The sequence below is a fragment of the Trachypithecus francoisi genome, unplaced genomic scaffold (genome assembly GCF_009764315.1).
Source record: "Trachypithecus francoisi isolate TF-2019V2 unplaced genomic scaffold, Tfra_2.0 Lachesis_group1, whole genome shotgun sequence".
Taxonomy (NCBI): domain Eukaryota; kingdom Metazoa; phylum Chordata; class Mammalia; order Primates; family Cercopithecidae; genus Trachypithecus; species Trachypithecus francoisi.
Window position 1 is genome coordinate 40,523,472 of NW_022681454.1, and position 27,054 is coordinate 40,550,525.

Sequence of the window (27,054 nt, forward strand, 5' to 3'; positions counted from 1 at the left end):
ATAATCAGGATGTATCTTAGAGAAAAAACCTCAAGCACACCACAGAGAATAGATTGAAAAAGGAACTTGGGAGCAGAGAGATTGGTTATGAGGAGATTGCAATCGTCCAGGTAAGAGATGACAAGGTCCACAGGGCAGTGGCTGTTTGAGATGTTGAATGTGGTAGCTATTATAGATGATCTCATTCTACTCCTTTTCCAGTGTGTCTTCCTGTACTAAAAGGCTGGAAAGCTGAAAGCTACCTTTCCCAGACTTCCTTGCAGTCAAAGTTCCAAATGTAATGTATGTTCTGACAAACAGATCCATCTGGGCCAGGTTTAGAAGGTAAAAACAAGGGAGAGGCCAGGTTTCTGGCTGTTTCTGCTGTTTCTCCAGCAAGTACAGGCGCACACACATAGGGTGTTCCTGCAGGTCTGTCCTAGTGTGCTGCTCTAGTTTTGTGGGTGTTGAGAGAACACAGGGCATCCATCTTTTGCTGGTATGGACCTGGCAGACATAGCATGACTCTGTCCCAGATGCGGCAGTGGCGGCTTTTCTGATCCCTAAAAAATGAAAGTGGCCTGTCCATGAACACAATAGTTACACAGGTAGTTTTCTGATTCCTCACCTTCCTGGATGGGGCTGATGGAGCCGCTCCTGTGGCAGGCCAGTTCTGCAGTGTTACTATGGACGTCATGCCCAAAGTTCCAGCCAGGTACCTGCTCTTCCAACAACTGTTTAGGGCCGGGCACGGTGGCTCACGCCTGTAATCCTACCACTTTGGGAGGCCAAGGCGGGCAGATCATCTTGAGTTCAGGAGTTCGAGATCAGCCTGGCCAACATGGTGAAACCCCGTCTCTACTAAAAATACAAAAGTGAGCTGGGCATGGTGGCAGGCACCTGTAATCCCAGCTACTTGGGAGGTTGAGGCAGGAGAATTGCTTGAACCCAGGAGGCAGAGGTTGCAGTGAGCTGAGATTGCGCCACTGCATTCCAGCCTGGGCAACAGAGCGAGACTCCATCTCAAAAAAAACAAAACAAAACAAAACAAAAAAATCGTGTAAGCACCTACTTGCATAAATAAATCCCTTTCTGCTTAAAATAGCTACAGAGTTGCTGGGCATGGTGGCTCACGCCTGTAATCCCAGCACTTTGGGAGGCTGAGGCGGGCAGCTAATGAGGTCAGGAGTTCAAGACCAGCCTGGCCAACATAGTGAAACCCCATCTCTACTAAAAATACAAAAATCAGCCGGGTGTGGTGACACATGCCTGTAATCCCAGCTACTCGGGAGGCTGAGGCAGGAGAATTGCTTGAACCCGGGAGGTGGAGGTTGCAGTGAGCCAAGACCGCACCATTGCACTCCAGACTGAGCAACAAGAGCAAAACTCTTGTTACATATATATATATACACATAGAGAGAGAGAGAGAGAGAGAGTATCATTGTGGTTTTCATCTATTTGTTTTTTTGTTTGTTTGTTTGAGACAGAGTCTCGCTTTGTTGCCCAGGCTGGAGTGCAGTGGCGCGATCTTAACTCACTGCAACTTCCACCTACTGGGTTTAAGTGATTCTCCTGCCTCAGCCTCCCAAGTAGCTTGGATTGCTTGAATTATAGGCACCCGCCACCACGTCAAGCTAATTTTTGTATTTCTAGTAGAGATGGGGTTTCACCATGTTGGCCAGGCTGGTCTTGAACTCCTGACCTCAAGTCATCTGCCCACCTTGGCCTCCCAAAGTGCTGGGATTCAGGCGTGAGCCACCGTGCCCAGCCTCATTGTGGTTTTCCACAATAAATCTGGACAAGTAGAGGATTTTCCTTTTCTTCTTTTATTTTGGAGAATCAGCCCAGGCAACATAGTGAGGCCACATTTCCAAGGTTGCAGCAGTAGGAAGGTCCTTTGAATTCTCTCGACAAATAACAGCCTGGTACTACAAACCTGAGATGGGGGCATGTGTTTTCTGTTTTTACAACAGAATTTAGGGATTTACACAATTGTCATAAAGTGTGTGCCTAAGTGAATTCATTTCTCTTTTTTTAAAATTTATTTGTATTTTTTAAGACAGGATCTCACTCTGTCTCCCAGGCAGAAGTGCAGTGGCATGATCACGGCTCATTGCAGTCTTGACCTCCTAGGCTCAGGTGATTGTCCCACCTCAGCCTCCCAAGTAGCTGGAACTACTGGTATGTGTCATCATGCCTACCTAATTTTTAAAAATTTTTTGTAGAAATGAGGTCTCACTATGTTGCCTGGGCTGGTTTCAAACTCCTGAAATCAAGCAATCCTCCCACCTTGGGCCTCCCAAAGTGCTAAGATTGCAGGCAAGAACCACCTCGCCTAGTCTGGTGCCCATTTTTTAAAACCAAAAAGGCCCTTGGTAAGACTTAAGATGCATTTGAACATGCCTTCATTATGGCATTGGTGACATCTGGTTATAGTTAATTCAATGCAAATATTCCTGTTCATCTGGATTATAAGCTGCCTTCTGGGGGTGTAGAAACTGCCTTGCTGAGTTGCATTTCCCCAGCGCCAAGTAAAAGTCCATGGGGCAGGGACTCAAGGAATGCTTGATGAATGATTTAAGGAAGTTTCTAAACTGTGGCTCAAAGAACACATTTTAGCCGGGCGCGGTGGCTCAAGCCTGTAATCCCAGCACTTTGGGAGGCCGAGACGGGTGGATCACGAGGTCAGGAGATCGAGACCATCCTGGCTAACACGGTGAAACCCCGTCTCTACTAAAAAATACAAAAAACTAACACCAAAAGCAACGGCAGCAAAAGCAAAAATTGACACATGGGATCTAATTAAACTAAAGAGCTTTTGCACAGCTAAAGAAACTACCATCAGAGTGAACAGGCAACCTACAGAATGGGAGAAAATTTTTGCAACCTACTCATCTGACAAAGGGCTAATATCCAGAATCTACAAAGAACTCAAACAAATATACAAGAAAAAAACAAACAACCCCATCAAAAAGTGGGGAAAGGATATGAACAGACATTTCTCAAAAGAAGACATCCATACCGCCAACAGACACATGAAAAAATGCTCATCATCACTGGCCATCAGAGAAATGCAAATCAAAACCACAATGAGATACCATCTCACACCAGTTAGAATGGCAATCATTAAGAAGTCAGGAAACAACAGGTGTTGGAGAGGATGTGGAGAAATAGGAACACTTTTACACTGTTGGTGGGATTGTAAACTAGTTCAACCATTATGGAAAACAGTATGGCGATTCCTCAAGGATCTAGAACTAGATGTACCATATGACCCAGCCATCCCACTACTGGGTATATACCCAAAGGATTATAAATTACTCTACTACAAAGACACACGCACACGTATGTTTATTGCGGCACTATTCACAATAGCAAAGACTTGGAATCAACCCAAATGTCCATCTGTGACAGACTGGATTCAGAAAATGTGGCACATATACACCATGGAATACTATGCAGCCATCAAAAAGGATGAGTTTGCGTCCTTTGTAGGGACATGGATGCAGCTGGAAACCATCATTCTTAGCAAACTATCACAAGAAGAGAAAACCAAACACCGCATGTTCTCACTCATAGGTGGGAACTGAACAATGAGATCACTTGGACTCGGGAAGGGGAACATCACACACTGGGGCCTATCATGGGGAGGGGGGAGGAGGGAGGGATTGCATTGGGGAGTTATACATGATATAAACGTCATGCACATGTACCCTAGAACTTAAAGTATAATAAAAAAAAAAAAAAAGAAAAAAAAAATACAAAAAAACTAGCCGGGCGAGGTGGTGGGCACCTATAGTCCCAGCTACTCGGGAGGCTGAGGCAGGAGAATGGCGTGAACCCGGGAGGCGGAGCTTGCAATGAGCTGAGATCCGGCCACTGCACTCCAGCCTGGGCGACAGAGCAAGACTCCGTCTCAAAAAAAAAAAAAAAAAAAAAAGAACACATTTTAGTACTGGCTCTGCTTCAATTTCCTCAGCTATGAAATGAGTTTCCAGGAAATAAGTTCTATTATTCCTTCTTACCTGTAAACATTTTTTGATCCCTAATGGGAAAAGACAAAAGAAATCTCTTTTCCAAAGAGCTTCTTATCTAAATATTTTCTGATGTCTAATGAGAAAAGACAAAAAAAAAAAAAATCTTTCCTAAAAAATGTTTAAGTACAGCTGTTTAATGAATTCAGTTGGGTTGTATCTCCAGCAGGAGGATGGACTGACTAGACCTCCAGAGAATCTTTATGGACTCTATGATGAGATCCTATTATCTTTCCTCTATCTTGAGGTCTGTGTCAGAATCATTGGGTGTGAGGCCCCATTTTGGTGACTGAGTTGTTTCTGTTTTCCTCTTGTTTACCATCAAAATATTTTCCCTTTACATGGGGATTTTCTGAAAAGGTCACACGGCCACTTCAGAAAGCTGTTGTCTTGTTGAATGACAATGATAGCCTCTTTCTCTGGTTGGCAACCAGAGGCAACTGCTGTCTGAACTAGTCAGAAAGAGGAGCTTAGGCCACTCAGTTGGCCGAGGCCGGAGGGAAAGTCCAGTCTTCTCCAATGACATCAGGACTGCGGCAAAATGTCTTCCATGAAAGTGATGATTCGGCAAAGTTCCACCAAGGCCTTGCTGGAGCAGCAGAGGAGGAAGGAAGTGTCTCCTGGGACCAGCTTGGACTTATAGAGAAGGAGTTCCAAAATATTTCAGAGCATCCGGTCAACCACTCCTTTCCAATCCTCTTCCAAAGTGTATACACAAGATAATCTCGTGCCCTTTTGGATCCTAAATATTCTCGTGCCCTTTTGGATCCTAAAATATTTTGGATCCAAAATAATCCTGCGCTAAGCACAGTAAACAGCTCTGGGTAGAGCTGTGAGTATAAACCAAACTAGCCATCCATCTTTCAAATACCTTCTGAGTCCTTGCCCTATGCTAGACCCTGGCTGGCTGTTAGACTCAGGATGGTGAGTGAGATCACAATCCACAACTGATGGTCTGGTTGGGTACACATAGGCATACAAAGTTTATGCTATAATAGCACAAGGGCCCTGCTGTGCCTGGGAGTACAGAAGAAGGAATGATTCATTCACATCCCCGTAAGTGCGAGCAATTCATCCACGTGGTAAGCTGGCCAAGGCTGGTGTCTCTGTGTCACTCTGCCTTTCCAGATCACACCCTACTTCTTGCCACTTCAACAGATAGCCCATCATTTGTGGTGCTGTTTCCTTCTTTTTTCTTTTTTTATTGTTTTTAAAATTTACTTTATTTATTTATTTTTTTGAGACGGAGTCTTGCTGTGTCGCCCAGACTAGAGTGCAGTGGCGCCATCTTGGCTTGCTGCAACCTCTGCCTCCCAGGTTAAAGCGATTCTCTTACCTCAGCCTCCCGAGTAGCTGGGATTACAGGCATCCGCCACCATGCCCGGCTAATTTTCATATTTTTAGTAGAGACAGGGTTTCACCATGTTGGCCAGGTTGGTCTTGAACTCCTGACCTCAGGTGATCCACCGCTTCAGCCTCCCAAAGTGCTGGGATTACAGGCATGAGCCACTGCGCCCAGCCTGTGGTGCTGTTTTCATGTCTCAGTGCCTTTGGTCCATGTAGCAGATGTTATGGGGCCTCGCTGATAACTGGCTGCATTGACCTGTACACACTGAATACTGCTGCAAATATCTACAACTCTCCTGCGGCTTTTCTTTGGTTCTAAGAACATATAGGCAGGGCAAGCTGGAAGTATCCCTGGAAGCAACTCTCCCGACCCACCTTCTTTGCTCTTCTACTGGGATGACTCCAAGACTTGCTCTACATCAACTTTCAGAGCTGCCTGGTAGGACTGAGCTCCAATCGCCCACAGTGGTAACCATCTTGTTGACATGCCATGCCCTCCTTACATTCCCTGCTGCACTCCCCACACCCCTCTGCGGTTTCTTGGAATCATCTCCCAAATTCATTACTGCCCTCAAGTTCTTGTTTCTGGGCCTGCTTCAGGAAGGACTCAAACAGAACAGTCACTTCTTTCTCCCACACTTCAGTCCTCATGCCCTTTGTTCCCGGTGTCTGAGCTCTTCCTTCTGAAAGGCTCTGCGGACAGTCACCTCCTTTGTGATGCCATCTTTGCTCCACCAGGTTCCACCATCTGCAGTGTGATGGCCTCCCTCTTCCGAGATCCTTGACCTTATCACAGACCTCTCTTCTTCTTTTGAGACAGAATCTTACTCTGTTGCGCAGGCTGGAGTGCAGTGGCACAATCTTGGCTCACTGCAAGCTCCGCCTCCCGGGTTCAAGCAATTCTCCTGCCTCAGCCTCCCGAGTAGCTGGGATTACAGGTGCACACCATCACGCACAGCTAATTTTTGTATTTTTAGTAGAGGCGAGGTTTCACCATGTTGGCCAGGTTGGTCTCAAACTCCTGACCTCAGGTGATCTGCCCCCCTCGGCCTCCCAAAGCGCTGGGATTATGGGCATGAGCCACCACACCCGGCCAACACAGACCACTCTTAAGATGTGAATCACATAGCACTGTGAGCATCTGTAGGCTTATTTGACTTTGCCTGGTAGGAACTATGACTTATGCATCTTTGTAAACCGAGGCCCTAGTACAGTGCCTCATACAGAGTAGATGTCTAATAAATATTTGATGAATGAATAAATGACCCCTTTGCTGTGATTTCCTGGCTTTAATTCTTGGGTACACAGTAAGAAGTTGGAAGCGGTGTTCCTGACCCCAGCTCTGGGCCAAGGGGAATTCTTGGTGTGCCTTCAGGAAAGGTTAGGAAATCTCTCCTTCTCCCTCCCATAGGGCTGACTCTGATTGTGATCTTATTGCAAAGAAGAACCTCCCTTTCCAGGCAGACTTGCCCAGGCCATTAGGAATCAATGGAGTAAATTCCAAGGGTGTGAGGCCAGAGGACTAGTGCAAATGCTGCTAAACTGTGGTGAAAATCTCTGCAGATCAGCCTGAAGCATCTCAAAGATGCCATCAGTCCTTAAGAAAGCTTTTATCTTTGTAGTTTTTATCACAGGGTGACAGCAAATACCAGCTCTGGTAGTAAACCAAGGACTGAATAAATAGCCCCCAAAAAGATAGAATCCTGTAAAGGAATTCCAGACTGTTTGTTGGGTGAGTGGGCAGCTGGTCTTTGGGGAAGGCTGGTTTCAGCTGACTTTTTATGCTTTGCCTGAGGTGTTATTTTAAAATTTCCCTGCCAAAGAAGACCTGATTCCCTCTGAAGAACCAAGATGAGCAGGAATGGAAGATGCAGGCCGATCCCCTGCCATGTTAGACTTCAAACAAATGAACAAAAACACAAATTCCAGAGCCAGGAGAAGGAAAGTTAGTCTTCCCTGCTGGGTGGAAATGGAAATGAACCAAACAGCCTGGAGTGTAAGAAACAGGGAGTTGGCCTAGGAAAATGAGCTCGTGTTTAGCCACGCTGTTAGTAGAAATGAGGAAAGAGTCGCCAGGCACAGTGGCTCACGCCTGTAATCCCAGCACTTTGGAAGCCTGAGATCATCTGAGCTCAGGAGTTGGAGACCAGCCTGGCCAACATGGTGAAACCCCATCTCTACTAAAACCATAAAAATTAGCCAGGTGTGGTGGCATGTGCCTGTAATTCCAGGCACATGGGGGCTGAGGCAGGAGAATCACTTAAACTCGGGAGGCAGAGGTTGCAGTGAGCCAAAATCGTGCCATTGCACTCCAGCCTGGGTGACAGAGCAAGACTCCATCTCAAAAAAAAAAAAAAAAAATTGACTGTCATGGTTTCATTTAGGTATGTGTTCAAAATAGAAATCATAATAATTAAAAACTCTGTATAGTACTGGGCACAGTGGTGCACACCTGTAGGCTAGCTACCCACAGGGCTAAGGTGGAAGGATCCCTTGAGCCCTGGAGTTTGAGGCCAAGCCTGGGTGACAGAGCAAGACCCTGTCTCAAAAAAAAAAAAAATGTTTTTTTTGTTTGTTTTGTTTTGTTTTTGTTTGTTTGTTTTGTTTTTGTTTGTTTGTTTGTTTTGTTTTTGAGACGGAGTCTCGCTCAGTCTCCAGGATGGAGTGCAATGGCGCGATCTCGGCTCACTGCAACCTCCATCTCTCAGGTTCAAGCAATTCTCCTGCCTCAGCCTCCTGAGTAACTGGGATTACAGGCATGCGCCACCATACCCAGCTAATTTTGTATTTTCAGTAGAGATGGGGTTTCTTCATGTAGGTCAGGCTGGTCTCTAACTCCCAACCTCAGGGGATCTGCCTGCCTCAGTCTTCCAAAGTGCTAGGATTACAGGTGTGAGCCACCGCGCCCGGCTAAACAAAAAAGGTTTATTTTATTTTATTTTTATAGAGACAGGGTCTCCCACTCTGTTGCTCAGGCTGGAGTGCAGTGGTGCAGTCATAGCTCACTGCAGCCTCAGGTGATTCTCCCACCTCAGCCTCGAGTAGCTAGGACTGCAGGCATACACCATGCCCAGCTTTTTTTTTTTTGGTAGATATGGGGTTTCTCTGTGTTGCCCAGGCTGATCTCGAACTCCTGACCTCAAGTGGTCCTCCTGCCTCAGCCTCCCAAAGTGCTGGGATTATAGGCATAAGCCACTTCGCCTGGTCAAAAAAATAAATAAATAAAGAGGAATTAAAAATGAAATAAATAAATACAACTCAGTACACGATTCCTATTTTTCTCCTCTGTGCGTTTGTAGACTTACTGCCTTTGGGTGCATTGTGAGGCAGGCATTGCAACTGTGGGAGAAAGAAGGGGGAAAGGATCGAATTTAAAGAGGCCTAACTTTTGGAAAATCTCCCAATTTGGATTTAGTAGTGTGCTTGGCTTAAAAGGAAGAAAGAAAGAAAAAAGGAAAAAAAAAAGAAGGGAGGGAGAAAGGGAGCCTGTAGGCATGGGATTTAAATGTTCCCACTTCCTAATCTTGGTAAGGACCAGAGAGAGACACCAAAATATCACGAGATTGGCAAGTACTGCCCTACTTTCAATTCAGCTCAAAGCAGGAAGGCTTAGGTATGTCACGAGAAAGCCTCTTGTTACCACCCTAAGACCAGAACAAAAAAATTGGGAGGAGACTCCCATCTTGAAAGCTGTGATTTCCAAAGAGGCCTTGGTAGTCTTATGACTGCTGTGTCTCAAGTGTCACAATTGTGTAACCCACTGATATTTAAAATGATGCTTGAAGGCGGGGCATCGTGGCTCACGCCTATAATCCCAGCACTTTGGGAGGCCGAGGCAGGCAGATCACCTGAGGTCAGGAGTTCGAGACCAGCCTGACCAACATAGTGAAACCTTGTCTCTACTAAAAATACAAAAATTACCAGGGTCTGGTGGTGGGCGCCTGTAGTTCCAGCTACTCAGGAGGCTGAGGTAGGAGAACCGCTTGAACCCAGGAGGTGGAGGTTGCAGCGAGCTGAGATGGTGCCATGGCACTCCACCCTGGGCAACAGAGCAAGATTCTGTCTCAAAAACTAAAAACTAAAATAAAATGATCCTTAAATCCATCACATGGGATTAGGGAGATAATATACATTCGTTTAAGTAAAAGGATAGAGGAGGGATAGCACTCATGGAAGAGCAAAGCAAAGAAGAAAGAAACCTGGGTGCGAATATTGCACATGCGGGTTCTAGTTCTGACTCCTTCTCCAGTTTTCCCTTCACTGGTTTGAACTTACTGGAGTAACTTTACCCCCTCTAACTCTCCTCTGTTTCAAGAAGAAACTGTGCTAGATAACACCAAAAAGAACTCCCAGCTCCAGAAATATAAGGGAGTCTTCAGAGGCTGCCAAAGAGGTAGGCCATTGATTGTAATTTCAAGCTGTTTGGCTAAAAGATGAGTCAGAAATCAATCCAAGAACTATTTGTATTGCTACGCATTTCAAACTCTCTAATTTGAGTTCTAGTAAATGAAAGAAAAAGAAGAAGAAGAAAGATTGTGAAGTAAACAGAAATAAGGGAAACAGCATGTAAACTTTTTAAAAAAGAAGTATTTTAATAAGTTAAATAAGAAAACTCGGTACTTTTATTGCACTAAAAGAGTTCTTTTGGGTGGCAAGAGCACCCAAAAGAACAGTGGAGGCCGGGTGCGGTGGCTCACGCCTGTAATCCCAGCACTTTGGGAGGCCGAGACGGGCGGATCACGAGGTCAGGAGATCGAGACCATCCTGGCTAACACGGTGAAACCCCGTCTCTACTAAAAATACAAAAAATTAGCCGGGCGTGGTGGCGGGCACCTATAGTCTCAGCTACTCGGGAGGCTGAGGCAGGAGAATGGCGTGAACCCAGGAAGCAGAGCTTGCAGTGAGCCGAGATCGCGCCACTGCACTCCAGCCTGGGCGACAGAGCAAGACTCCGTCTCAAAAAAAAAAAAAAAGAGAACAGTGGAGGCCGGGCGTGGTGGCTCACACCTGTAATCCTAGCACTTTGGGAGGCTGAGGCAGGCGGATCACTTGAGATCAGGAGTTCAAGACCTGCCTGACCAACATGAAGAAGCCCCATCTCTACTAAAAATACAAAATTAGCCAGGCATGGTGGTGCATGTCTGTAATCCCAGCTACTCAGGAGGCTGAGGCAGGAGAATCGCTTGAACCCGGGAGGCAGAGGTTGCAGTGATCTGAGATCATGCCACTGCACTCCAGCCTGGGCAACAAGAGTGAAACTCCATCTCAAAAAAAAAAAAAAGAAAGAAAGAAAGAAAGAAAGAAAAGAAAAAGAAAGAGAACAGTGGAAAGGACTTGGGCAGTTTTTTTTTTTTTTTTTTTTTGAGACAGGGTCTCCCTGTCTGTCTGTCACCCAGGCTGGTGTGCAGTGGTGTGATCTCAGCTCACTGCAACCTCTGCCCCCGGGTTCAAGGGATTCTCCTTTCTCACCCTCCCAAGTAGTTGGGACCACAGGTGTGCGCCACCATGCACAGCTAATTTTTTATATTTTTGGTAGAGCCAGGGTTTTGCCATATCGTCCAGGCTGGTCTTGAACTCCTGACCTCCATCTGCCCGCCTCAGCCTGCAATGTGCTGGGATTACAGGCCTGAGCCACTGCATGACAACCATTATTGTTGCATTAATAATGAATATTATATAGAACACTTGTATATTGTCATTCACAGAGTATCTTTTTAAATTTGCTTTATTTGGGCCTGGCCAGTAATTTTTTTTATAGATAGAGATGGGTTCTTACTGTTGCCCAGGTTGGCCTCTAACTCCTGGCCTCAAGAGATCCTCACACCTTGGCATCACAAAGTGCAGGGATTACAGACATGAGTCAGTGTGGTTGGCCCCAAAAAGGCAAATATAAAAAGATACTCTGCAAATGACAATACACAATATTCATTATTAATGCAACAATAATGGTTATCATGCAGTGATAACAACTGTAATGGAAAAGTTTTAAATGCTCATCATCAAAGTGAATATCTAAACAGGAACTATAAATTACTGTATTGAATGTCTAATCAAACAGGGTTTGGAGGATGATCTCTGGCTAACCAGACATTGGGAGCTTCCCGCATCAATTTTCATCATTGAATGTCTAAGTTTCTGGGCTCAGAAAAAAGTTTGCATCATCAAAAATGTGGATATGTTAGAAACAGTGCAGAGAAGGTATAGAACATTGTGAAACCTCTTTCTCTGAACAGTTTTAACATCGAAAGTGCCATCTGGCCACAAGGATCAGAAAATAACCAGATTACTAGCTGCCAGATTTTACTTCTGCAAAAAATAAATCAAAAGACTCAGTAATCTATCAGTGCAGGAATTCTGGGTTGTGATCAGAATAAAATAGGTGGCAAAATGTCCCTATGAGTATCAAGGCCAGCAAAGAATCTCTTTGGCCTTTTAGAACTGGACCACGTTAACTGGAAACTGAGTCTCAGTGCAAAAGGATGGGGCATAGCTCCTTCAAAAGAGGATGTGGGTAACCAGACGACTCAAGCAGGTGGCACAGTCAGTGTGGGAGTCTTGGTCCCACTGAGGTATCAATACCCATTTGGGCAGCCCTCCTCCTGCCCTGCTAATTATGTTAATCTCTTAAATTCCCGTAAGAAGTCATGGCACTTTTCAGGCGAGGCATGGTAGCTCACACCTGTAATGCCAGCCAGCACTTTGGGAGGCCCAGGCTAGCGGATCACTTGAGCTCAGAAGGTCAGTCAAGAATGGCTCCGGCAATGTGGCGAAACCCCATCTTTACGAAAACATTGAAAATTAGCCAGGCATGATAGTGCGTGCCTGTTGTCCCAGCTACTCCGGAGGCTGAGGTGGGAGAATCACCTGAGCACAGGAAGTTCGAGGCTTTAGTGAGCTGTGATCGTGCCACTGCACTCCAGCCTGGGTGACAGACTAAGACCCTGTCTAAAAAAAAAAAGTCCTAGCACTTTTCAAACATGTTAGGGACTTTAGAACTCATCTGACCAAATGCTTCCATTTCACAGGTGAGAAAAACAAAGTCTCAGAGAATTAGTCTGAAGGCCAGAGAACTCACCAGTGGCTCAAGCAAAACATGAATCTCCCACTTTCCATAACAGTTTTCTCTTCACAGTGCTGCTGCCTTCCCCATCCTTCCTCCTTTAGTGCTCCCACAATTTTTTTTTTTTTTTTTGAAGCAAAATCTCACTCTGTCATCCAGACTGGAGTAGAGTGGTGCAATCTCGGCTTACTGCAGCCTCCACCTCCCAGGTTCAAGCAATTATCATGCCTCAGCCTCCTGAGTAACTGGGATTACAGGCGTTCGCCACCACGTCCGGCTAATTTTTGTATTTTTAGTAGAGACAGGGTTTCACAATGTTGGTCAGGCTGGTAATTTTTGTATTTTTAGTAGAGATGGGGTTTCGCCATATTGGCCAGGCTGATAATTTTTGCATTTTTAGTAGGGATGAGGTTTCACCATGTTGGCCGGGCCGGTCTCAGACTCCTGGCCTCAAGTAATCCACACGCCTTGACGTCCCAAAGTGCTAGGATTAGAGGCATAAGCCGCCATGCTCAGGCCTCCCACAATAATTTTTACTTTGACACATATAGACTTGAATATCACATTCGTATGCACCAAGATATATGGGAGAATATATGTAAAAAAAGATTCATGAGTTGTTATGTATAGAGTGCTTAAATTGTGGACATAGAAAATACTATTTCCGTCCGGGAGCAGTGGCTCACGCCTGTAATCCCAGCACTTTGGGAGGCCGAGGCGGGCAGATCACCTGAGGTCAGGAGTTGGAGACCAACCCAGCCAACAAGGTGAAACCTCATCTCTACTAAAAATATAAAAAATTAGCCAGGCATGGTAGTGGCCGCCTGTAATCCCAAAAGGGCATTGGTGTATTTTCACTGATTTAACAAACACTTCTGTAACATGTTCTGTGCCAGGCACTATTTAAGTGCTCTTTTTTAGTATGAACATATTTGATTCTCACAAAAAAACTGAATAACCTGAATTGTAGTATTACTATGCCCTTTTTACACCTGTGGACTGAGCCACAGAGAGGTTAAATAACTTGCCCAATGTCACACCGCAGTAAGTGGCAAAGCCCAGATTCATGCCTAGGCCACCCGGTTCCACAGTTTATGTTTGTAACTACTCTGGAATTGATTTTTTTTTTTTTTTTTTTTTTTTTTGGAGTTTCACTCCTGTTGCCCAGGCTGGAGTGCAATGGCCCAATCTCAGCTCACTGCAACCTCTGTCTCCCAGGTTCAAGCAATTCTCCTGCCTCAGCCTCTGAGTAGCTGGGATTACAGGCATGCACCACCACACCTGGCTAATTTTGTATTTTTAATAGAGATGGGGTTTTTCCATGTTGGTCAGGCTGGTCTTGAACTCCCATCCTCAGGTGATCCTCCCATCTTGGCCTCCCAAAGTGCTGAGATTACAAGAGTGAGTCACCATGCCCGCCCTGGATTTTCTTTTCTTTTTTCTCTTCTCTTCTTTCTTTTCTTTTTTAACATTCCCACATCACATTTATTTCCTTTTCTTAAAAAAAAAAAAGTCTTGTTTATTAATAAATGATGAATCCTCAGGAGGGAAAAAGCACAAACCAGGGTTAGGAATGAGACAATTTGGATGCAGACCCACCTACTTTTAGAGCCATAGGCTCTAAAAGTTTCCACCTGACCTCAGCCACTTACCTTGTTGGGTAACACTGAGTCAGTCACTTTTCTATGGACTTCCATTTTCTCATCCCTAACTGGGAAGAATACAATCTGTCCTACTACAGTATAAGGTTATAATGAAGATGGAAAAGATAATGTGTGTGAAAGTGGTTTTTAAAATTTATATTTGGGAGGCTGACAGAGTAGTCTGGGAGGTAGAGGCTGCAGTGAGCTGATTGTGCCACTTTACTGCAGCCTAGGCGACAAAGAGAGACCCTGTCTCTAAGAAAAAAAAAAGTTATATTTGAACAGGTAATGCATGCATACGGATAAAGGACAAATAAAATAAAATGCTACACTGTAAAAAATCCCATCTCCCTTCCACTCCAATCCCTTAGGTTCCTAGAGGTAATTGTTGGGGATGTACGCGTGTGTGTGTGTGTGTGTGTGTGTGGTGTGTGTGTGTGTATCCTTTCAGAGATAGGAAGCAGGTAGACAAGCATATATACATATGTATCTTTCCTTTGTCTCTTTTTGCTTAAATGATCTGACCTTGCTTGTTTTTAGTTACAATATAACTCAAAAGTGTAACTGATTTATGTATGTGCTTTTGAATCCACCTAATTCTTTTCAAAAGGCTGTTAATATTCCACTTGTGGATTTGCCAAAATTTATTTAAATTTAAAAAGTCAGGTGTGGTGGCATGTACCTGTAGTCCCAGCCACTCTGGAAGCTGAAGCAGGAGGATCACTTGGAGCCCAGGAGTTTGAGGCTGCAGTGAGCTATGACTGTGCCACTGCACTCTAGCCTGGATGACAGAGTAAAACTCTGTCTCCTAAAAAAGAAAAAAAAGAAGGTATGATGATATCTATAACTGTCCTGTCTCTAACACATACAGCATATTATTTCCATTTAAGAAAGGAAATGGAAAATGTGAGTTTTTGTCACAATCACTTTTCCCCACATCTGGAGAGTTACCTGTTCTTTTTTTTTTTTTTTTTTTTTTTTTTTGAGACGGAGTCTCGCTCTGTCGCCAGGGCTGGAGTGCAGTGGCCGGATCTCAGCTCACTGCAAGCTCCACCTCCCGGGTTCCCGCCATTCTCCTGCCTCAGCCTCCCGAGTAGCTGGGACTACAGGCGCCGCCACCTCGCACGGCTAGTTTTTTGTATTTTTTAGTAGAGACGGGGTTTCACAGTGTTAGCCAGGATGGTCTCGATCTTCTGACCTCGTGATCCGCCCGTCTCGGCCTCCCAAAGTTCTGGGATTACAGGCTTGAGCCACCGCGCCCGGCCTGAGTTACCTGTTCTTAAAGATACCTTAGGAAGCCTAGGAGAAGCCCATGATCATTCCTTTTTTTTTTATTTATTTATTTATTTTTATTTTGAGACAGAGACTGAGAGTCTCTGTTGCCCAGGCTGGAGTGCAGTGGCACCATCTCAGCTCACTGCAACCTCCGCCTTCTGCATTCAAGCGATTCTCCTGCCTTAGTCTCCAAGTAGCCAGGATTACAGATGCACTACCAAACCCAAATAATTTTTTGTGATTTTAGTAGAGACAGGGTTTTGCCATGTTGGCCAGGCTGGTCTTGAACTCCTGACCTCAGGTCATTCACCTGCCTCAGCCTCCCAAAGTGTTGGGATGACAGGCATGAGCTACTGCACCCGGCCTCTTTTTTTTTTTTTTTAAGACAGGATCTCACTTTGTGGCCCAGACGAGTGCAGTGGCATGATCATAGCTCACTGCAGCCTTGAACTCTGGGCTCAGGCAATTCTCCCATCTCAACCTCCCAAGCAGCTGGGACCCCAGGTATGTACCACTACATCTGGTTAATTCTTTTTTATTTTTTTGTAGAGACAATCTTTTTTATTTTTTATTTTTTTGTACGTTCATTCTTGATCACTCAACTCATTTGACCAAGTGGTTCAATTCTTTAGAACTTTTCTTTTTCTACATATAAACTAGGAATAAGAACAATGAACCAACCACAGAAGTTCACCTTTTTCAATCCTTATGCCACCACAGGAACTGGAAGACCTAGGTTTAACCACCCATCCCCACTGCCCACCCCTTGAGTCCTGCCAACCTCCGCCTCACTTACAAACCATATGATTATAGCAGTTGTGAGCATGAGCAATTTGGCCAGACAGCCTGAATTTCCATCTTGGCTTAACTTCTTTCTAGAAGTGGAATCAGAAAATACTGTGTAGCCATCTGTGTCTCAGTTTCCTCATCTGCAACATGAGAATACAAATAATAGCAACTACCCATATGATTTTTATGAGGTTCAAATGAGATGTTATGTAATGCATCTAGCACAGTAACTGGCATATATAGTACAAGTTTAACCAGTGGCAACTATCATCATCATCTTCATCACCACCATCACTATATGACTCTTCTAAGACTTACTTTTCTCCTTTGTAAAATCACAGGTAGCCTACAGACTCCATAACCAGGAAGGGAGTGGTCTTCTCTCTGTTTTGCTAATGACTAAAACAGGCAAGGCAAGGCATGCTAACATGACAATTCCACAGAATGAGAAAAGAGAACCCCTGGAAGAGAATGATGAGCTCCACTTTGAAGCAATGGGTCTGCGGTGTTCTTCCTGGCCCCAGACCACACAGGACTCCTGTCTCAGGGTTCATATCAGCAGTGCACCTTGAACCTGTTCTAACAGGCTCTGGGGAGCCAATTGTTAAATTTTCAGAAAGTCTGGTAAGCCAGTTGTTAAACACAGCCATTACTAAAATTAAATTATATTAACTTATGGTGAAATATATTACACTTACAATGAAGCAATACACACTCAAAACTTATCACTTCCTAATGATTTTATTACAGTTCACTGTGGTTTATGTTTTTAAGGTTATTTACATCAATTGTATTTGTCTTTTGTTTGTTTTTAAGACAGAGTCTCACTCTGTCGCCCAGGCTGGAGTGCAATGGCACGATCTCGGCTCACTGCAACCTCCACCTCCCAGGTTCAAGCAATCCTCCTGCCTCAGCCCCTGCTAGTAGCTGGGATTACAGGCACGTGCCACCATGCCTGGCTAATTGTTGTAATTTTAATAGAGACAGGGTTTCACCATGTTGGCCAGGCTGGTCTTGAACTCCTGACCTCAGGTGATCCACCTGACTCAGCCTCCCAAAGTGCTGGGATTGCAGGTGTGAGCCATCATGCCCGGCCTGTTTATTTACTTATTTATTTTGAGATGGAGTCTTGCTTTGTCTCCCAGGTTGGAGTGCAGTGGCATGATGTTGGCTCACTGTGACCTCTGCCTGCTGGGTTCCAGTGATTCTCCCACCTCAGCCTCCTGAGTAGCTGGGATTACAAGTGACCGCCACAATGCCCAGCTAATTTTTTTGTTGTTGTTGTTGTTGAGATGGAGTCTCGCTGTGTCGCCCAGGCTGGAGTGCAGTGGCCGGATCTCAGCTCACTGCAAGCTCCGCCTCCCGGGTTTACGCCATTCTCCTGCCTCAGCCTCCCGAGTAGCTGGGACGACAGGCGCCCGCCACCTCGCCCGGCTAGTTTTTTGTATTTTTAGTAGAGACGGGGTTTCACTGTGTTAGCCAGGATGGTCTCGATCTCCTGACCTCGTGATCCACCCGTCTCGGCCTCCCAAAGTGCTGGGATTACAGGCTTGAGCCACCGCGCCCGGCCGCCCAGCTAATTTTTGTATTTTTAGTAGAGATGGGGTTTCACTATGTTGCCCAGGCTGGTCTTGAACTCTTGGCCTCAAGTGATCCGCCTGTCTTGGCCTCCCAAAGTGCTAGGATAACAGCATGAGCCATCGCACCCGGCCGTATTTGAATAGTGGAAATTGTATATAACGGTATGCTACTTTACATTTTCTTCCCAACTCTTCATTGAGTGATGTCAGATTAGTAGCTTGAAATCAGCCAGAGTGGGAATATTTACACTGCAGAAATCAGCCAACACTACACACAAGCCCTTCTACCTCTCCCAAGCTGGTGGTTAAACATCCACCAGCACACCACTGACTCCAACCAGCACGTGCAACCAGGGTCTCTTGGAAGAAAACTCCTATTGCTCTCAGAGAGAAGAGTGCGTGGTTATTATCCCGTTGCGCTTAAATCAGGGGCCCATGAAGAAATAGGCTATTAGACATGGCCCTCTTATCCTGTTTCCTTAACCAAAGTAAAATAAATAATTCTGAGCACTTGGCCCACAGCCAAGGTCCTCTCGGGTTCGATTCTTCATCCCCTGTTTGCAAGAGCTAATTACAGTGAGGTGTGCACAAAGCAACCGTTCTTTGTGTTCACAGTGAAATAATGGCTTGTCATCCCTGAGAGTACGAAGGCTCTGTACTCCTCAGTGCAGTGAACACAAATCCCAATCGCATGGCATCTGGCTTTTTCTTTTTCTAAGTGAATCAGAGTCTTTATGAATAAACGTTTAGCTTTTTCCTCCACCCACTCTGGCCCAGCCATGACAGGAAAGTGATTTTTGTTTTTCTAGTTGAATTGACTCACCGATAGTTTTAGGAGCCTGTTGGTTTGTGTGTTTAGTTCTTTTTTTCCCCCACACCAGACTTGAAATCTAGCATGTTTAGTTTTGATCTATCAGAAGGAGCTGGAATCCTTATTTGCAAACTCACTGATTATATGGCATACATTTGACTCCGTTTTTGTTTAGAGAAAAAGATACCCATTTTTAAAATAAAGAACTGAGGCCGGGCACGTTGGCTCACACCTGTAATCTCAGCACTTTGGGTGGCTGAGGCAGGTGGATTACCTGAAGTCAGGAGTTCCGGACCAGCCTTACCAACATGGTGAAACCCCGTCTCTACTGAAAATACAAAATTAGCCAGGTGTAATGGTGCATGCCTGTAATCCCAGCTACTTGGGAGGCTGAGGCAGGAGAATCACTTGAACCTGGGAGGTGGAGGTTGCAGTGAGCTGAGATCGTGCCATTGCACTCCAGCCTTGGCAACAGAACAAGACTCCATCTCAGAAAAAACAAATAAATAAAATTAAATTAAAAACTGAGCCCTGGGCTTGGTTTGTTCTCATAGCCACATGACTTATCCACAAAATAATAATGAGAATCACCAAGGAATAAAGACTGTCTTTTTGTAAATTAATAAAATGAAGTGCACAAATGGTATACCATTTCAAGAGTAGCCCAAATATATATTACATATATAATTTTATTTTTTAAATTATTTATTATTATTATTATTGAGACCGAGTCTTGCTCTATTGCCTAGGCTAGAGTGCAGTAGCACAATCTCGGCTCACTGCAACCTCCGCCTCCCAGGTTCAAGCGATTCTCGTGCCTCAGCCTCCCAAGTAGCTGGGATTACAGGCACCCACAACCACACTCGGCTAATTTTTGTATTTTTAGTAGAGACACAGTTTAGCCATGTTGGCCAGGCTGGTCTCAAACTCTTGGCCTCAAGAGATCCACCCAACGTGGCCTCCCAAAGTGCTGAGATTACAGGTGTGAGCCACTGCGTCGGGCCAAGAATAGATGAGTATTTATAAAATTATATTTATTTATTTTTTATATATAGAGACAGGGTATCTCTATGTTGCTTAGGGTGATCTCAAACTCCTGGCCTCAAGTGATCCTCCTGCCTTGGCCTCCCAAAATGCTGAGATTACAGGTATGAGCATTAAATGCTCGGCCTAAAGAGTTATTTTTGGCCGGGCGCTGTGGCTCACGCCTGTAATCCCAGCACTTCGGGAGACCAAGGCAGGCGGATCACGAGGTCAGGAAATCAAGACCATCCTGGCTAACACGGTGAAACCCTGTCTCTACTGAAAAATACAAAAAATTAGCTGGGTGGGCGCCTGTAGTCCCAGCTACTCGGAAGGCTGAGGCAGGAGAATGGCGTGAACCTGGGAGGCGGAGCTTGCAGTGAGCAGAGATTGTGCACTCCAGCCTGGGCAACAGAGTAAGACTCTGTCACAAAAAAAAAAGATTATTTTTAATAAAGATATATAAAGAAATACTGCTTTAAACGTTTCTTAGCAAGGAATGTATAAAATTGAGTACGTCTCCAAATTCCTGATATAGCAACTGCTGACAATTACTGAGTTTCTATTATGAGCAGATATTGTGCTAAGTGTTTTATGTGCATAATTTCATTTAACTTATTCAACAAATATTATTGAGCACTCATTATTGTTTCAGGCAATGTTCTAGACATGGGTGATACTAGCAGGGAATAAAACAGACAAAATCTATGATCTTATAAAAATGGATATGTAATAGGTCAGATGGTAATAAGTGCTATAAAAGAGAAATCAAATGTGGCTAAAGTGGGGTAAAAAGTGCCTTTGGATGAAAGGTGGCTGCTGTTAATTTATTACAGGGTGATCAAAGAAGATTTCTCTAATAGACTAACAGTTTTCTGGGCAAAATTGTTTCTAGGCAGAGGACACAGCAAAAAGTAAGAAAATGTGCATTTGACTTTCTAAGATAAAATTACTACTTTATGGATGAGGAAACTAAGACCAAGGATTTTTTTTTTTTTTTTTTTGAGACAGAGTCTTGTTCTGTTACCCAGGCTGAAGTGCAGTGGCATGATCTCGGCTCACCACAACCTCTGCCTCTCAGGTTCAAGCCATTCTCCTGCCTCAACCTTCCAAGTAGCTGGGACTACAGGTGTGTGCCACCATGTCCGCTAATTTTTGTATTTTTAGTAGAGATGGAGTTTCACTATGTTGGTCAGTCTGGTCTCAAACTCCTGACCTCGTGATCCACCCGCCCCAGCCTCCCAAAGTGCTAGGATTACAGGCATGAGCCACCGTGCCCAGCCTGACTAAGAATTATTCCTATTATATATGTGCCCATGTCACCTACGTAATAAGAGGGAAAGTCAAAACACAACCCTCAGACTATTAAGTCTATGCCTTACTCTCCCAAACGTCATTCAATTTACTCATCCCAACTAAGAGCTCCTCTTTTAAAAGATTGGCAGAACATAAGACTACCAGGAATTAATTGGTGCTGCTGTCAGTTCTACAATTTACTCTAGCCTTAGGCAAATTACTGACACTTGCTCTTCTCCAGAAACTGTAAAATAGGATTTAGGTAATTAACAACTCAGAACAACTATTTTCAGAACTAATTAGCTAATGGTTACAAAATACCCTGAACGTTAACAATAAGAATGAAAACATTCTAACAATTCTTATTCTAACATTCTTATTCTAACAATAAGAATGTTTTCATTCTGAGTATCACATTTTCTTCTGAATGGAACTCCAGGTACCTCCATCTTTGCCTGCTCTGAACTTCCACACCCAGGTTCTCCTCAGATTTCTCTCTACTGGCAAAACCAACTAAGTAGATAGTAAAACTAGAGTCCATATATCATCTTTTAAAAAAAAAGTTTTGGCCAGGCGCGGTGGCTCAAACCTGTAATCCCAGCACTATGGGAGGCCGAGACGGGTGGATCACGAGGTCAAGAAATCGAGACCATCCTGGCTAACACGGTGAAACCCCATCTCTACCAAAAAAAATACAAAAAAACTAGCCGGGCGAGGTGGCGGGCGCCTGTAGTCCCAGCTGCTCGGGAGGCTGAGGCAGGAGAATGGCGTAAACCTGGGAGGCAGAGCTTGCAGTGAGCTGAGATCCGGCCACTGCGCTCCAGCCTGGGCTGCGACAGAGCGAGACTCCGTCTCAAAAAAAAAAAAAAATTTTTTTCAATAGTTTTGGGGGTACAGGTGGTTTTTGGTTACATGGATAAATTCTTTAGTGGTGATTTCTGAGATTTTAGTGCACCTGTCACCTGAACAGTGTACACTGTACCCAAAAATGTAGTCTTTTATCCTTCATCCCCCGCTCCTGACGTTTCCCCCCACCCCAAGTCCCAAAGTGCATTATATCATTCTTTTTTTTTTTTTTAGACAAATTCTCACTCTGTCGCCCAGCTGGAGTGCAGTGGTGTGATCTTGGCTCACTGCAATCTCTGCTTTCCGGGTTCAAGCGATTCTTCTGCCTCAGCCTCCCAAGTAGCTGGGACTACAGGTGTGTGCCACCATGGCCAGCTACTTTTTGTATTTTTTTTTTTATATATATACTTTAAGTTCTAGGGTACATGTGCATAATGTGCAGGTTTGTTACATATGTATACTTGTGCCATGTTGGTGTGCTGCACCCATCAACTCGTAAGCACCCATCAATTCGTCATTTATATCATGTATAACTCCCAATGCAATCCCTCCCCCCTCCCCCCTCCCCATGATAGGCCCCGGTGTGTGATGTTCCCCTTCCTGAGTCCAAGTGATCTCATTGTTCAGTTCCCACCTATGAGTGAGAACATGCGGTGTTTGGTTTTCTGTTCTTATGATAGTTTGCTAAGAATGATGGTTTCCAGCTGCATCCATGTCCCTACAAAGGACGCAAACTCATCCTTTTTGTGGCTGCATAGTATTCCATGGTGTATATGTGCCACATTTTCTTAATCCAGTCTGTCACAGATGGACATGTGGGTTGATTCCAAGTCTTTGCTATTGTGAATAGTGCTGCAATAAACATACGTGTGCATGTGTCTTTATAGCAGCATGATTTATAATCTTTTGGGTATATACCCAGTAGTGGGATGGCTGGGTCATATGGTACATCCAGTTCTAGATCCTTGAGGAATCGCCATACTGTTTTCCATAATGGTTGAACTAGTTTACAATCCCACCAACAGTGTAAAAGTGTCCCTATTTCTCCACATCCTCTCCAGCACTGGTTGTTTCCTGACTTTTTAATGATTGCCATTCTAACTGGTATGAGATGGTATCTCATTGTGGTTTTGATTTGCATTTCTCTGATGGCAAGTGATGATGAGCATTTTTTCATGTGTCTGTTGGCTGTATGAATGTCTTCTTTTGAGAAATGTCTGTTCATATCCTTTGCCCACTTTTTGATGGGGTTTTTTTTTCTTCTAAATTTGTTTGAGTTCTTTGTAGGTTCTGGATATCAGCCCTTTGTCAGATGAGTAGATTGCAAAAATTTTCTCCCATTCTGTAGGTTGCCTGTTCACTCTGATGGTAGTTTCTTTTGCTGTGCAGAAACTCTTTAGTTTAATGAGATCCCATTTGTCAATTTTGGCTTTTGCTGCCGTTGCTTTTGGTGTTTTAGACATGAAGTCCTTGCCCATGCCTATGTCCTGAATGGTACTACCTAGGTTTTCTTCTAGGGTTTTTATGGTATTAGGTCTAACATTTAAGTCTCTAATCCATCTTGAATTAATTTTCGTATAACGAGTAAGGAAAGGATCCAATTTCAGCTTTCTACTTATGGCTAACCAATTTTCCCAGCACCATTTATTAAATAGGGAATCCTTTCCCCATTTCTTGTTTCTCTCAGGTTTGTCAAAGATCAGATGGCTGTAGATGTGTGGTATTATTTCTGAGGACTCTGTTCTGTTCCATTGGTCTATATCTCTGTTTTGGTACCAGTACCATGCTGTTTTGGTTACTGTAGCCTTGTAGTATAGTTTGAAGTCAGGTAGTGTGATGCCTCCAGCTTTGTTCTTATGACTTAGGATTGTCTTGGCAATGCGGGCTCTTTTTTGGTTCCATATGAACTTTAAAGCTCTTTTTTCCAATTCTGTGAAGAAACTCATTGGTAGCTTGATGGGGATGGCATTCAATCTATAAATAACCTTGGGCAGTATGGCCATTTTCACGATATTGATTCTTCCATGAGCATGGTATGTTCTTCCATTTGTTTGTGTCCTCTTTTATTTCACTGAGCAGTGGTTTGTAGTTCTCTTTGAAGAGGTCCTTTACATCCCTTGTAAGTTGGATTCCTAGGTATTTTATTCTCTTTGAAGCAATTGTGAATGGAAGTTCATTCATGATTTGGCTCTCTGTTTGTCTGTTACTGTTGTATAAGAATGCTTGTGATTTTTGCACATTAATTTTGTATCCTGAGACTTTGCTGAAGTTGCTTATCAGCTTAAGGAGATTTTGGGCTGAGACAATGGGGTTTTCTAAATATACAATCATGTTATCTGCAAACAGGGACAATTTGACTTCTTCTTTTCCTAACTGGATACCCTTGATTTCTTTCTCTTGCCTGATTGCCCTAGTCAGAACTTCCAACACTATGTTGAATAGGAGTGGTGAGAGGGCATCCCTGTCTTGTGCCAGTTTTCAAAGGGAATTTTTCCAGTTTTTGCCCATTCATTATGATATTGGCTGTGGGTTTGTCATAAATAGCTCTTATTATTTTGAGGTACGTTCCATCAATACCGAATTTATTGAGCGTTTTTAGCATGAAGGGCTGTTGAATTTTGTCAAAAGCCTTTTCTGCATCTATTGAGATAATCATGTGGTTCTTGTCTCTGGTTCTGTTTATATGCTGGATTATGTTTGATTTGCGAATGTTGAACCAGCCTTGCATCCCAGGGATGAAGCCCACTTGATCATGGTGGATACGCTTTTTGATGTGCTGCTGAATCTGGTTTGCCAGTATTTTATTGAGAATGTTTGCATCGATGTTCATCAGGGATATTGGTCTAAAATTCTCTTTTTTCGTTGTGTCTCTGCCAGGCTTTGGTATCAGGATGATGTTGGCCTCATAAAATGAGTTAGGGAGGATTCCCTCTTTTCTATTGATTGGAATAGTTTCAGAAGGAATGGTACCAGCTCCTCCTTGTACCTCTGGTAGAATTCAGCTGTGAATCCATCTGGTCCTGGACTTTTTTTGGTTGGTAGGCTATTAATTATTGCCTCAATTTCAGAGCCTGCTATTGCTGTATTTAGGGATTCAACTTTTTTTTTTTTTTTTTTTTTTTGAGACGGAGTCTCGCTCTGTCGCCCAGGCTGGAGTGCAGTGGCCGGATCTCAGCTCACTGCAAGCTCCACCTTCCGGGTTCCCGCCATTCTCCTGCCTCAGCCTCCCGAGTAGCTGGGACGACAGGCGCCCGCCACCTCGCCCGGCTAGTTTTTTGTATTTTTTAGTAGAGACGGGGTTTCACCGTATTAGCCAGGATGGTCTCGATCTCCTGACCTCGTGATCCGCCCGTCTCGGCCTCCCAAAGTGCTGGGATTACAGGCTTGAGCCACCGCGCCCGGCGATAGGGATTCAACTTCTTACTGGTTTAGTCTTGGAAGAGTGTAAGTGTCCAGGAAATTATCCATTTCTTCTAGATTTTCTAGTTGATTTGCGTAGAGGTGTTTATAGTATTCTCTGATGGTAGTTTGTATTTCTGTGGGGTCGGTGGTGATATCCCCTTTATCATTTTTATTGCATCTATTTGATTCTTCTCTCTTTTCTTCTTTATTAGTCTTGCTAGCGGTCTGTCAATTTTGTTGATTTTTTCAAAGAACCAACTCCTGGATTCATTGATTTTTTGGAGGGTTTTTGTGTCTCTATCTCCTTCAGTTCTGCTCTGATCTTAGTTATTTCTTGCCTTCTGCTAGCTTTTGAATGTGTTTGCTCTTGCCTCTCTAGTTCTTTTAATTGTGATGTTAGAGTGTCAATTTTAGATCTTTCCAGCTTTCTCTTGTGGGCATTTAGTGCTATAAATTTCCCTCTACACACTGCTTTCAATGTGTCCCAGAGATTCTGGTATGTTATATCTTTGTTCTCATTGGTTTCAAAGAACATCTTTATTTCTGCCTTCATTTCGTTATGTACCCAGTAGTCATTCAGGAGCAGGTTGTTCAGTTTCCATGTAGTTGAGCGGTTTTGATTGAGTTTCTTAGTCCTGAGTTCTAGTTTGATTGCACTGTGGTCTGAGAGACAGTTTGTTATAATTTCTGTTCTTTGACATTTGCTGAGGAGTGCTTTACTTCCAATTATGTGGTCAATTTTGGAATAAGTGCGATGTGGTGCTGAGAAGAATGTATATTCTGTTGATTTGGGGTGGAGAGTTCTATAGATGTCTATTAGGTCCCCTTCGTGCAGAGATGAGTTCAATTCCTGGATATCCTTGTTAACTTTCTGTCTCGTTGATCTGTCTAATGTTGACAGTGGAGTGTTGAAGTCTCCCATTATTATTGTATGGGAGTCTAAGTCTCTTTGTAAGTCTCTAAGGACTTGCTTTATGAATCTGGGTGCTCCTGTATTGGGTGCATATTATTTAGGATAGTTAGCTCTTCCTGTTGAATTGATCCCTTTACCATTATGTAATGGCCTTCTTGGTCTCTTTTGATCTTTGATGGTTTAAAGTCTGTTTTATCAGAGACTAATATTGCAACCCCTGCTTTTTTTTGTTCTCCATTTGCTTGGTAGATCTTCCTCCATCCCTTTATTTTGAGCCTATGTATGTCTCTGCATGTGAGATGGGTCTCCTGAATACAGCAGACTGATGGGTCTTGACTCTTTATCCAGTTTGCCAGTCTGTGTCTTTTAATTGGAGCATTTAGTCCATTACATTTAAGGTTAATATTGTTATGTGTGAACTTGATCCTGCCATTATGATATTAACTGGTTATTTTGCTCGTTATTTGATGCAGTTTCTTCCTAGCCTCGATGGTCTTTACATTTTGGCATGTTTTTGCAATGGCTGGTACCGGTTGTTCCTTTCCATGTTTAGGGCTTCCTTCAGGGTTTCTTGTAAGGAAGGCCTGGTGGTGACAAAATCTCTAAGCATTTGCTTATCTGTAAAGGATTTTATTTCTCCTTCACTTATGAAACTGAGTTTGGCTGGATATGAAATTCTGGGTTTAAAATTCTTTTCTTTAAGAACGTTGAATATTGGCCCCCACTCTCTTCTGGCTTGTAGAGTTTCTGCCAAGAGATCTGCTGTTAGTCTGATGGGCTTCCCTTTGTGGGTAACCCGACCTTTCTCTCTGGCTGCCCTTAAGATTTTTTCCTTCATTTCAACTTTAGTGAATCTGGCAATTATGTGTCTTGGAGTTGCTCTTCTCGAGGAGTATCTTTGTGGCGTTCTCTGTATTTCCTGAATTTGAATGTTGGCCTGCCCTACTAGGTCGGGGAAGTTCTCCTGGATGATATCCTGAAGGGTGTTTTCCAACTTGGTTCCATTTTCTCCCTCACGTTCAGGCACCCCAATCAGACGTAGATTTGGTCTTTTTA